At 45.3% G+C, this 13,220-nt stretch overlaps 1 protein-coding gene across 20 annotated transcripts in view; it reads left to right on the plus strand.

Moving 5' to 3' along the window:
- Window positions 1–10,725: 10,725 nt before the first annotated feature.
- The window catches only part of FAM168A (family with sequence similarity 168 member A), a 185,379-nt gene continuing 182,884 nt past the window's right edge, over window positions 10,726–13,220 (plus strand). For 8 of the 20 annotated variants that reach the window (XM_070625901.1, XM_070625910.1, XM_070625903.1 and 5 more), the window contains exon 1: window positions 11,152–11,350. The gene's annotated coding sequence lies outside the window, so the exon portion shown is untranslated. Of the gene's footprint in view, window positions 11,351–11,739; window positions 11,810–13,220 lie in introns of those variants that run through there. The other 12 variants (XM_070625912.1, XM_070625911.1, XM_070625917.1 and 9 more) reach the window with 5 other exon arrangements.

Consider the following 13,220-nt stretch of genomic DNA (forward strand, 5'->3'; position numbering starts at 1 on the left):
CCCTGAGCTAACATCCATGCCCATCTTCCTCTACTTTATATGTGGGACGCCTACCACAGCGTGGCTTTTGCCAAGCAGTACCATGTCCGCAACAGGAATCCGAACCGGCGAACCCTGGGCCGCCGAGAAGCAGAACGTGTGAACTTAACCGCTGTGCCACCGGGCCGGCCCTAGATGCAAAAATTCTAAACAAAATATCAGCAAACCAAATCCAAAGATCTATAAATAGGATAATACTAAGCAACCGAGTTGTGTTTATTCCAGGAATGCAAAGTTGGTTTGACATTTGAGAATTAATCAATATAACTCACCACCTTAAACAGAATAAAGCTAAAATAAAAATCACAGAATCATCTCAAGAGATGTAGAAAAAATTAATTTGATAAAGGTCCTCTCTCATTTATGATAAAGTCCTTTTCAAACTAAGAATAGAAGGGAACTTCCTTTATCTGATAAAGGGCATGCACGAAAAAACTGCATTAAACATCCTACTTATAGGGGAAATGTAATACTCCTCCTCCCTGAGATAAGAATGAGAATAGGGGGGCTGGCCCCGTGGCCGAGTGGTTAAGTTCGTGCGCTCCGCTGCAGGCGGCCCAGTGTTTCGTTAGTTCGAATCCTGGGCGCGGACATGGCACTGCTCATCAGACCACGCTGAGGCAGCGTCCCACATGCCACAACTAGAAGAACCCACAACGAAGAATACACAACTATGTACCGGGGGGGCTTTGGGGAGAAAAAGGAAAAAATAAAATCTTAAAAAAAAAAAATAAAATAAAATAAAATAAAGACATTTTTAAAAAAAAAAAAAAAAAAAAGATGAGAATAGGGTGCCCACTATCATCACTTCTATTCAACATTGTAGGGGAGGTTCTCCCCAATGAAATAACAAGAAAAAGTGTAGGATTAGAAAAAAAGAAGTAAAACTGTCATAATTTGAGGGCAGGGGCTTGGCCTGATTCCTTCGCCAGGGCCTGGGACAGAGTCAGTGTTTGGTGGATAACTGTTGAGCAGACAGATGGAGCAATGGATGGACAAAGAAGGCCCAAGGCAGGCCCTTCACTACACGGGCACTGACCGCTACATAATCAACAGAAAAAATAAAACTTACAACAGTGAAATTGCACACAGCGAAATCTTTTTTTTGAAGAAGAAGATTAGCCCTGAACTAACATCTGCTGCCAATCCTCCTCTTTTTGCTGAGGAAGACTGGCCCTGGGCTAACATCCGTGCCCATCATCCTCTACTTTATATGTGGGACGCCTACCACAGCATGGCATGCCAAGCGGTGCCATGTCCGCACCCGGAATCGGTAAACCCCCGGCCGCTGAGAAGCGGAACATGTGAACTTAACGCTGCGCCACCTGGCCAGCCCCCAGTGAAGTCTTTTATTGATGAAAAATTGATGGAAGAATCAGCGGCATCTTAATAAAATGTGGATCAGCAAAGGCCTGGTCACTGTCTCCATTTCTGTTTTCTCTCCAGGAGCTTCAGCAGAGAGGTCAGGATATTTGGCCCCTTGTTTTGACCCTAAGGAGGTTTTTGCCTTGCGTTTATGAATACAGATTTTTAGATGGAATTATATCACATTGGTTACTTTTACACTGAGAAAATATTTCCCAGGACAAATGCTATTAGGTCACCTCAATACCTTTGATTTTTCTACACAGCCTATTAAATCTATTTCCAACTTATCCATTTTCACTTAAATTGAGCTATAATTATCTTCATCTGAAAAACAGTTTTCTCTATGAATCTTATAATGATTTGCATTATCAGTCAATTTAAGAAATTCATATGACAGTTTAATAATTACAGCCTCTGTCATTGTAAGTTATAGTTTTTGGTCATTATTTCTATCTTCTATCAAGCCCACTTTTCCTGGAACAAAATTTGCAGATCTACATTTTTTCAAGAAGATTTATTCGATTTTTCCATCAATTTTTACTCAATAAGTAATTTCACTGTGTGCAATTTAGCTGTTGTCAGTTCTATTTTTTCTGTTGACTTGTAGTGGGTATGAATCTTACTCCACACACCGAGGGGAGTAAGAAATGACATATTACTTTATTCAATGTAAATCAAATTAAGTCCAACTCAGAACTTACATCTTAGTCAATATTTGGGCTCCTTCCCTTACAAAGGATCTAGGGTCTTACGTAGATTAAAATATTTGGGGAGTCCCCTCCCATACTTCATGGATACCAACGTCCTTCTGTCTACAATACGCTGCCGCTCCTTCACCTCCAGAGAGCAGGCCACACACGTGTCCAGGCGCCAGACCTGCCTAGTTCTGGGAATCTCCTCTCTCTCACTGCCCTCAAAGGCAGTGGCCTTCTCTCCCCCACCCATACCTCTCAGTATACCTCTCAGTATAACCCTTTCATGGCCTTTCCAGCAAACAGCCTCCCAGGATGTTGTGGGTGAGAAGCAGGCAGAGTTCTTTTCCCCTTAACTCATCCAGGTTAGGATTAGAATATTTCAAGAGAAGTTTAGGAGAAAACAAAACGCCTAGAAGAAAATATGAGAGCTGGAAGGGATGGATTTGGTCTAGGAGCACCGAGTTCTCCTTCTCTTTGAAATCAGTTTTACTGACAAAGGGTGATTGTTCACAATATATAAAGACTTTCTAAAATTAGAGAAAAAAAGAACCACCGCCCTTAAGATCACAATGAGAGCTGACTAGTGGGTACATAGGTGATTGTTAGCCTATTCTGAGGACTTTTCCCCCTCTTGGATTTCATCGATAACAATTAGCAGGCCATAGGTATCTGGGCAGACCTTGGCCTTCGTGGGTGCCCTGGTTTCCAGACTTTTCCCTTCTGGAGGTTTTCCTGCCTCCGTCCTGCTGTCTCTGCACTGTTTTGCTCACCTAACGTGTATCCTCTGAGAAGTGCTAAGATGGCTCCATCCTGAGACAACTTCTCCTTCCCTGATCTTGTCCACTCTGCTCCATTCATCGCTGCCCTCTACAAGTGCCTCTTGCCAACCTTTCTGGAGCTTTCTTCTTTCATAAAGAACCAAAATGATACAGTTCTAAACAAACAAAACAAAATGCAAAATACTTGTCTCTGTACAGAGTTTTAGGGTTGAAGAGAAATTTACATTAGACTCTCATGACAACCCTGTGAGGTATGTGTGAATATCCACATTTTGCAGAAAGGTGAAATGACTTACCCAAGATCAGATGGCTTGGGGTGGAGCGAGGATGGAGAAGGGGAGGAGGATTGGAATTCAATTTGGCTCCTTAGTCTCCGCCAACTGCATCCCACTATGTCTTCAGCCCCTCACTCTGTTAAAAATTACTGTCATAGACACAAACTCCCACTCTTTGTCATCCCTTCCCACGTACTCTGCATACAACTACTTGAGAGAGAGAGGTTCATAAGACTGGGGCCTATCTGGGAGTCCATGGAGAGGACTCAGGGGTCTGTGATCTTGGATAGGAAAGTGACATTTTCATATTCCTTAATCTTCACAGAAATTTTGTATTTCCTTCCACTTTGAATATAGGTTACAACTCAAGTAGAATTAGCAGTTCCTGCGACTTTATCAGTAACAGAAATCACAGATGTTTCCACATCACATTACAGTTCTCGCAGATATTTTGAAATATTGTTTGTGTCCATCACTACTTTGAAATTGTGGCGGTTATTAAACTGGCGGTGAGATCTTGTCATTTCATTAGTAAACATATATTACTGATCAGATTTTTTTTTTTTAAGATTTTATTCTTTTCCTTTTTCTCCCCAAAGCCCTCCTGTACATAGGTGTATATTCTTCGTTGTGGGCCCTTCTAGTTGTGGCATGTGGGACGCTGCCTCAGCATGGTTTGATGAGCAGTGCCATGTCCCCGCCCAGGATTCAAACCAACGAAACACTGGGCTGCCTGCAGGAGAGCGCACAAACTTAACCACTCGACCACGGGGTCAGCCCCCTACTGATCAGATTTTAAAACATTTTGATAGCTATATTTCAATAGAAATGGTTTCTTTTGTAATCCTATGTATTTTATGTTATGCACTTAACATCACTATTTTGAGAAGGGATTCATAGGCTTCCCCAGCCTGCCTAAAGGATCAAAAACGGAACAAAAAAGGTTGAAAACCCCTGACTGAAGTTTCCTGAACTCAGAGAGTGCTTCCTCTGCCCCCCACAGGCCCCTTCACTGTCTGCTGAGTTCCTCCTCATCCTTCACAGAATAGTACAAGGGTCTCTGCTTCAGTAACCTTTCCCAAAGGACCTCCTCAGTCCAGAATGGAATTTGGTGACTAGAGTCCCAGTGACCCCTCACATGCCCCTCACCCATCCCCAGCCCCGGGCAGCATTGCAGGAGCCACTGGGCAGGGCAGCCTCATTTCTTTGGCAGCGCAAGGGGCTTGCTTTGCTGGTGATCCTTGGAGGAGGTTAGCAGGGCCAAGTCAGAAGCTGGAGGAGGGCCTCGTTGAGGCTCCAGGTACAAGAGCCCCAACTGCCTTGGGGCCCAGGTGACTGTGGACAGCACAGTGCTGGGGGGAGGACCCACCTCTCCTCTTCTGAATGAAACCTGGTGCTTTCCGGGAGCCTGAGGCTGAGCTAAGGGGGACATCAACACAGGGCACAGCCGAGCTGGGCCAGGGCTGAAGGAGCATGGGGGTTACATAGGGAAAGTTTTTCTTTCCCTAGACTGTGAGTTTCATGAAATCTTATGTATTTTGGCTCACGACTCAGAACCCAGAACCCAGTATAATATCTGGTAAAAGGTGGGGACTTAGGAAAAGCTCGATAAATGAATGAATGGATATGAAATAAAACTGAGAGGCTGGGCAGTTGGAGAAGGCTTTGTAGGGGCAGGAGGTCTGGTGTAATGTGACAATTTATATTCATTCACTTTACAAATATTACCGAGTGCTTACTCTGTGCCTAGCACTGTTACTGTGTTGGGGATACGGCAGTAAAAAAAAAGACAAAAATCCTGGCCGTCATGGAGCTTTTAGTGTCTTGAGGAGAATCTGCAGGTGGCAATGCTGTGCTTATACTTGACCTCTTGGCCTGGGTTAGGTGTTCCCTCTGGGCCCCCCTTGCTTTCTTCCACTATGGCACTGATGACACTGGGATGTAACTGTATGCCAGTGTGCTCCCCTCGACTGTGAGCTCCTTGGGGACAAGGCCATCTTCGATTCACCCCTGAGCTCTGGCATCGGCAAAGGATCTGCGGTCAGTACCTTAAGCTGAAAGAATAATGAATAATATCCAACAACGTCCATCTTCTTCCATGAGGGTCCATAGACCCCAGCCAGAGGACCCTCAGCTCTTTGGGGAATAAAAGCCCCTTTGTTCTTACTCTTTTCTGGAAGGCTTTTCCACCTTCTAGTTGAAGTGAAAATTGGTGGCTCCTACTCCCCTTCCCCCACCATCCAAACATCACTCACAAAGGAAAAAAAAAGAAAGGAAGAAAGAAAGGAAAAAAAGAAAATGAAAAGCAGACCTCTTTTGCTCTCTGGACGAGGCAAAGTTATGAAACTTCTGGGGCAGACACTGGGCTTTCCATGAACTAACTCATTTCACCCTGTGAAGGAGGTAACGCTGGTCACATCTTACAGCTGAGGACAGGAAGGTCCACCAAGGAGAAATGATTTTCCCAGGGTCATAACCTCTAAGAGCCTGAGCTGGGATATGAGAACAGATCTGGCCTCCCTATGTCTGTGCACTTCGTATGACACCAGAGTTGTTCATGCTAACTTGAAGTATGGGCCATCCGGGGAGACAGGGCAAGAACTAAGAGTGCAATAAGGGTTCAAAAGAGCAAAGGCACAGATTCAAAGACAGCGGATGTTAATACCAATTTTCCATAGCTGCTGGTAGAGATGACAAATTAAATGGAACTGATAAACATTTCCCAAAATATACTTCCGTGAATCTATTTAGGGGACTTAATATATTTGCTAATTACTTAATTACTTGGGTTTCCAACTTAATGTGCATATTAGTTTCCTAGAGCTGCCTTAACAAATTACCACAAACTGACTTAAAACAAGAGAAATTCATTCTCTCCCAGTCGAGAGGCCGGAAGTCTGAAGGCAAGGGGTGGGCAGGGTTGGTTCCTCCTGGAGGCTCTGAGGGAGAACCCCTTCATGCCTCTCTCTTAGCTTCTGGCGGCTGCTGGCAAGCCTTGGTGTTCCCTGGCTTGGAGCCGACATCTCTGCCTCTGTCTTCACATGGCCTTCCCGCTGGGGTCTCTGTGTCTCTAGCCTCCTCTCCTTTCTCTTAGAGACACCACCACTTACTGGATTTAGGGCCCACCTAAATTGAGCATTGATTTCACTCTGAGATTCTTAACTGCCAAGACCCTACCTTCAAATAAGGTCACATTCACAGGTACGGGGGTTAGGACGTGGACGTATCTTTCTGGGAGACACAATTCAACTCATTGTAATTAGTACGCTTTTTTTTTCTTGGGTTTATGAACTTGAGTAGCTTTATATAAAGGATCGCCTAAATGTAAACTTCTCTCCAAGTTCACTTCGGAACTTTGTCAGTAACAACCCTCACCTCTGTCAGCTCTTCACACCGTGCAAAGCTGCAAAGCATCTGGTACTTTAATTAAGTCTTTTATCTGCCCTGGGAGTTCTGCAAGGTCAGCCAGGAAACAGGTGCAGGAGGGGACCAACTTGATTGAGGACACCCAATCCTAGCTGAGGCAGGATCTGAACCCAGGACATAAAGGTTCTCTCCTCAGACTGCTGCTGCTGCATGGGAGCTTTGCTAGCTGTACTCAGTTCGTGCAGATTCATTTGTGATTTACTTTTCCCCTTAACTTTACCTAACATGCACTTTTCTCTGGTCATTAAAAAAATGTTTTTCCCCAGCATTATTGAGGTATTTCCCTTGTCGTTTTAACTGATTATCTATATAGTCTATATACTTGTCATGCCAATTGATTGATTGGTTGATTAATTCAACCACCATTTATTGAAACCTTACTCTGTTGGAAGCTCCAAGCTGAACTCGCTCTGGGCCACAGAGATGGACCAGACCACACTGGTCCTTATCCTTGAGGGCAGTAAACAGACAATGGACATACTGGGTGAGCATGCTATGGCGGTGAGTGGGCTCCTCATGTAACTGGGGGTCAGGCGAGGCTTCCTAATGTCTGAATTTGGTCTTAAAAGGATAGGCAGTATGCAGTCTTATTCCTCTAATATTGGCTATTAGAATTAATACTAGGGTGGGCATTTGAATCCCATCTGTTGAATGTTAGTGTGTGTGATCGGTTTTCTAGCAGTCTGTCAACCTGGCATAACAGGTTTATATCACAGCCTTCATCACAAATGGCAGTAACTTCCATTTGCCCAGGTTTGGGTCATTTACAAAACATTTTCGTACTCTTTGCCTCATTTGCTGTCACAAAAGTCTGTTTAAGAACGCTTTGTTTATATTCATGAGTATTTCTCTTGTTTTGTATCTCAGCTAACCTCAAAAATTATAATTTAATTTTTCCAACAAGATGATTGCAAAAGTCAAAAAATTAAATTAGATAACTTTGGAACGTATAATCATTCAAATTGCACTAACTGAGAATTAAACCAGGGTCTGGTTTCTGATCCTAACTTGGCCAGTTCTTCCTCTCTCTGGGTGTCAATTTCCTCCACTATAAAACGGCATGTGAAAGAAGTTTAGGCTAAAGGATTAAAGATAATGGATCTTAGACATCAGCACTGCACCTGGCTCTTTAAAGATCAGTTCTCCTAGCATCGTCTCTAATGTCCATTTTCCTGCAATTCTAAAGCAATTCTTAAAGTAATACTCCAGCCCACACACGTGTGCCAAGGTTCCCAACGAGATGCTCTGAAAGAGAGCTCGAAGCCAGCTCATTAACATAGCTAGGACAAAACCATTTCACAGTCCAAGTTAATCAGATAGTAATAGGCAATGGATAGCGTTTTGACACTGCTATTTTGACCCTGAGTTTGTTTTGGTTGGGTTGCAGAAAAAATTGGATGTGGTAGACATAATCAACACAAAATAAAACTGACAATGGCTAAAACTACACGTGGTAAAAATTTATTATGGATGGAAAAGCAAACTGAATGATCCCATCTTTGTTGGTAACATTGAACATTGCAAAGTTGACCCCTGGGAAAATTCCACTTGGTAGAAGTATTCAACACAAAATAAAACTGACAATGGCTCAAATTGCTCCCAGGAAAAGGTGGACTTGATGGAAATAATGACTAGAAATTTCATAACAGCTGAAGCAGTGATCAGTAAACATTGATAAAGATAAAAGGCAATTGTTTGATGAATCAAATCTTTCTTGGAAAACTGATAAAGAATATATCTTGAAGAAAATTCAACATAGAAAAAAATCTAGAAAAGTGAGAAATTGTTTGGCTGTGTTACATAGAAAATTTATCAAGTAATTAGATTGGCTTAATGGAGTTAGTTCCTTAAATACTTTAAAAATTCATTAGTAAGAATATAAGCTGCAGTAAAAAGTTTACATGCCAAGATTTGGCAGGGATTTGGAAAAAGAATTCTCAGATGAATAGTTTGGACTATAAGGGGCACTTTACAGTCTTCAAAGCACTTTCATACCCATTGTTTTATTGGATTCTCCTAATAACCTTATGAGGTGAGAGGTTAGGAATCATTCCTTCCATTTTACAGACATAAACACTGAGGTTCAGAAAAGTTAAGGGACACTCAGCAAGTTCAATGCAAGGTCTAATTTAGGATCTGATTCCCCGATTCCTAGTCCAGTAAGTTTCCTCATACCTATTTCCCTAGCTCAGATAATGCTTTACTTGCTGGACAGACCAGACCTCTTCTAATTTTGACCTCCCAGCCTCCACTTTCTGACAGTGGAAGCGGGGAAATGGAGGAGGAGAAGGAGTGAACAAAGTTAGAAGAAGGGATGGCCAGTGCAACCCTCAGAGAGGGGAAGGGACATAGCCAACATGTCATAGGCACTTTTCTTAACTATTCTCAGAAAAGGCAGAGGGGCTAGGCTTTAGGCGGGTGGTGGGGCGGGGATGGGGGGAGAGTAGGGAGGCGGGGAGGAGTTGTGCTGGGATTTTAAGGCTGGGAGAACAGGATGAAAAACAAGATAGGCAGTTTGAAAACGACAGTGCCTGCTATATTTGGGGAAAATGAGTCAAGGGATAGGAGTGTAACCAGGTTTAGGTGGGGTGAAGCTGAAGAGATCGGCTGAAGCAGGACTGTGGCCCAAGCTAACCCCTGAGCTAGGCAACCTGGGCTTTCTCCAGTAGGCCTGTGATTCTCCAGTGGGCTGGCTAGTGGAGCTTGAATGTTCTGGTCTTTCTTGCAGAACACCAAGGAATAATGACATATAAAATCTAAATACTGTAATCGAACACAGGATTTATGCTAAATCAGAGATCATCTGATATGATATTCCATTTTCTAGGAGAGCTGGACACAAAAGGAGGAAAAAAGTTTTTTAAGTGTAAGACATTTATTCAGTCTACAGACAACGCTTTGTTTAAGTAGAGCTTTGTAGACCTTTCACAATAACTTTGTTCCTTCCTCTTCACTCCCCTTCCCCACAGTGATCTCTGGCCCGCAGATTAGAAACCGTTACTCTAAGAATTTAGATAGAAGGAAAATCAGTGTGCCTAAAATATGTTCTAGCGAAGGTAGGACTTTGGCTTCAGTTTCAAGAATGAGCAGAACAGGAGGAATCAGGTGTGGAAATGCCAGAAGAAGGAAAAATTTGAGAAGGGACAATAAAAACTGAGAAAATCTTCCCTACTAACTTAACGTTCTTTTATGAATTTTAAGTGACCACCATTATTTGTTTTAATAGTGGAACTGTTGAGCTCACAGAAAAACCAGACAGGCCTAGTCCTGGAGCATCACCAAGGGCAATAGGAAGCCATGGAAAGCTTTTAGGCAGCAAAGAGAGGTAGCTGGATTTGGAAACTATATTTTTTCAGAAGTCTTATAGCTTAAAAAATTATGTGCTTCCTTTAAATAATTCAGGTAATATGAAAATAGAAATTACTTGAAATCTGACACCCTTTACTCCAAGATACTCACAGAGAATATTTTGGGGAACCTCTTTCCTTAAAACTCTCTATGCTTATACGATACTGTCTCAAACTTCACATAAATTTCACCATTCTAAACATGCTGTTCTGTAATCAACTTTTTTCCCTAGAGAATAAATTGTGAATAGCTTTTCATGTCAGTAAATAGATCTACATCATTACTTTAAATGGATGCTTAGTACTGCATTGTTGGAATATATAATTTATTTAACCAGCCCCCTATTGATGAACATTTACGTTTTTCCCTCTGTAATCAACAACCTCATATAACAACCTCGTGCATTCATCTCTTCCAAATTGTTCGGTTATCTTTTTAAGGTAAATTCTTAAAAGTAATGGAGCTGAGTCAAGAAGGACGCCCTTTGTATATGTGGATTCAAATTGCCAAATCGTCTTCAGATTTGTAGGGAGACCAGGAGGAAGCTGCTGCATTAGTTCTGGTGTGAGAGAGTGGCAGCCGGAATGGCGAAGAGAGTAGAGACTCACAGGTGATCTAGCCCATCTAAGCCTGTCCTCGGTGGGTCGGCTTTTTCCTCTTTCACTTCTTTTTCTTAACATGGAGGAAGAACTGAGAACTGCATCTCCCAGCATTTCGCAGAAACCACACTCCCTGGGAACTGTAGTACCAGGTCTGAGAAGGGCCGGAAGGAGGGCGGGAGGCTATGGGCACGCTGGGAAATGTAGTCCAGCGGGCGGAGGCTGAGGGGGCGGTATGCGTGTGGGTGAGTGCGCGCGCGCACGTAAAGTGGTTGGGGACGCTGCGAACATCACCACTTCGGGATGGGGCCGCACGGTGACCTAACTTCCCTGATAAGGGGTCTTTGAGTCTACAAAAGCAGCTCGCGGATGGTAGGCTTTATTCCATTGTCCGTGACCTCGGAGGGCGCGGCCCCTTCGCACTGGGCGTGAGGCCGGAGGCGCGGGCTGCGCGCGGGCCGGAGCAGGGCATGCCGGGAGTTGTGGTCCCGGCGCACTGAGGCTGTGGGACGTGTCGCGGCGCCGCACCGGCTCCTCCTTCCCCGCCCTTCTCAGCGGTCCCCCGCCCCCTCCCTCCGCCTCCTCCTCCCTCGCCCGCAGCCGAGCGCCCCCTCCCCCACCCGTCGGGCTCCTCGGCGGCTACTGCAGAGGATTCAGAGCCGAGTCGCTGAGGAGGAGGCTCCCGGTCCCTGCGCGCCATCCGCCACCTTACTGGACACGGGCGAGGGAGCGAGAGCGTCGCGTCTGTAGCCTCCAGAGAAGACAAGGGCATCGTCGCCTCGGCCACCGCCGCCGCCGTTTTCGCCTGCAGCGGCTCGTCGGTGAGGAGACCCCCCCCGCGGGTCCGCTCGCTCTGAGCCGGGGCGGGTGGTACTGGGGAGGATGAGAGTGGGGGCTGCAGACCCCCGCGCGGGTTGGCGGAAGGGGGTTGAGGTCGCAGTGGAACGGCGGGCTGGCAGGGGATACTTGTCCAGGCGCGGGCTGGGGGTGGGGTGAGGGTGGGACCCAAGCGGGTTTCGGGGGGGACAAGGGAAGGGGACTTTTAATGGGGAATGACCGGACCTGGGACAGGAGCGTGGGGTGGGGGGGGTCGGGGTGGAATTTGGGATGGTTTTGGGTGAGATGGAGGATGAGACTGGAGTGGGATGGCTTTTAATGGGGGAGGGGCCTGGATGAGGGTGGTGGATTTGGGGTTGGCCTGGAGCAGTTGACAGCTTGGGATCCGAGCCGGATGCAGGGTAGAGGGATGATTTCAATGGAGAGTGGACTTGCAGGGTTGGGTAGGACTCTGGAGGGGGTTAATTCAGTCGGGTGGAATTTGGGGTGGACCTGGGGCAGGCTAAGTGAGGTGGTAGGAGCTGGGGGTAAAGGGCTTGGCATGGGTTGAGACCTGAGCTTGAAGTGGGCGTTTGCCATCTGGGGGTGGTGGAATTGGTGGAGACTTATGGAATAGCGTGGGTTAGGAGAGCAAAGGGGGTAGAATTTGGGGTTTTCCTGGGGAGTGCTTTTGAAGATTGGAACAGGAGCTGGGGGGGTGGGGGTCGGACTTTCAGTGAGGAGAGTGTGATGGTGAGCTGGCAGGAGGGGGATAAATTAGAAGTTAGGCCCCAAATGGGCAGACAAGGATTGAAATTGTGGGGGGGGGGGTCAGTGAGATAAGATTTAGGGTGGTCTTAGAACAACGGGAAGGGGCATGGTGGCTCCCTGGGTGCAGGGTCAAGGCAGAGGGCACAGAAGATGCTGCTGAGCTGGATTCACTGAAAGAATAGTGGCAGGTGGTGAGCAAGGTTGGGGGATGGTATCTTGAAGAAAATGTCCCTTGGCTAAGGTGGCAGTGGGAGTTTTGAAGGAATGTCTGAGATGAACTTAGGGGATTGGAGAAGTGGTTGCTAATGGTAAAGTGGCAGAGAGGTTATTTAAGGGGTGGGAGACATGGAGTTGTTGGTATGGATGGGGCAGAGAGGATGGAGAGGGGCAGTGAGCAGTGCTGGGAAGAGGTGGATTGGATGATTCTGGAGAGGAAGGTTTGGGATGGCCTCCAAGAGACACAACAGGGTTAGGGGTTGGACTTAAATGGACAGCTTTGGAGGCTGTGGTTGGGGGAGGGACAGTAAGACAGGGGACTTTGCAGGGGAGAAGGTACATTAAAGATTCTCTTTCCTAGAGGACATCTTAAGCTGTTAGTTTAATCTTTCTGTTTCATTTATATCAGTATCATATTTGGAAGCAAATCAACCCAAAGGGTAAAGTTGAGAGGGGCCTCAGTTAAGGTAGAATTAAGGAGGGGAGAGTGTCTTCTATTATTTATATATCATAAAAAGAAAGTTGGGGGGAGAAAGCCACTCTCCAACTAAAGGTGGGGAACATCAAGCTGGAATGTGATAGATACCTTTCTCTATGATGTCTGTCTGCTCCTTTCTGTCCTCCCCCTGGTGCGTTTAAAAATTAGTTCTGGAATTTGGAGTTAAATAGATTTGATGAGCTTCAGGTAGTTAAGGGAGCATGGCTTGCTTGAGAACCGATGAATGAGACTGAAGAATATGAGGCTGAATTTATTTCCTAGTCAGGCAACGTGCATGTATGCAGAAAGAGCTTAGGGCTTTTTTTTTCTCATCTTTAAATTGATTGCTTGAAGACTCCATTTATTGGTGTCCTGGTTTGCAAGGCAATTAGGCCCATCATTGTATTGCA

This window comes from Equus przewalskii, chromosome 6, assembly GCF_037783145.1.
Source record: "Equus przewalskii isolate Varuska chromosome 6, EquPr2, whole genome shotgun sequence".
In the NCBI taxonomy this organism is placed as follows: Eukaryota; Metazoa; Chordata; class Mammalia; order Perissodactyla; family Equidae; genus Equus; species Equus przewalskii.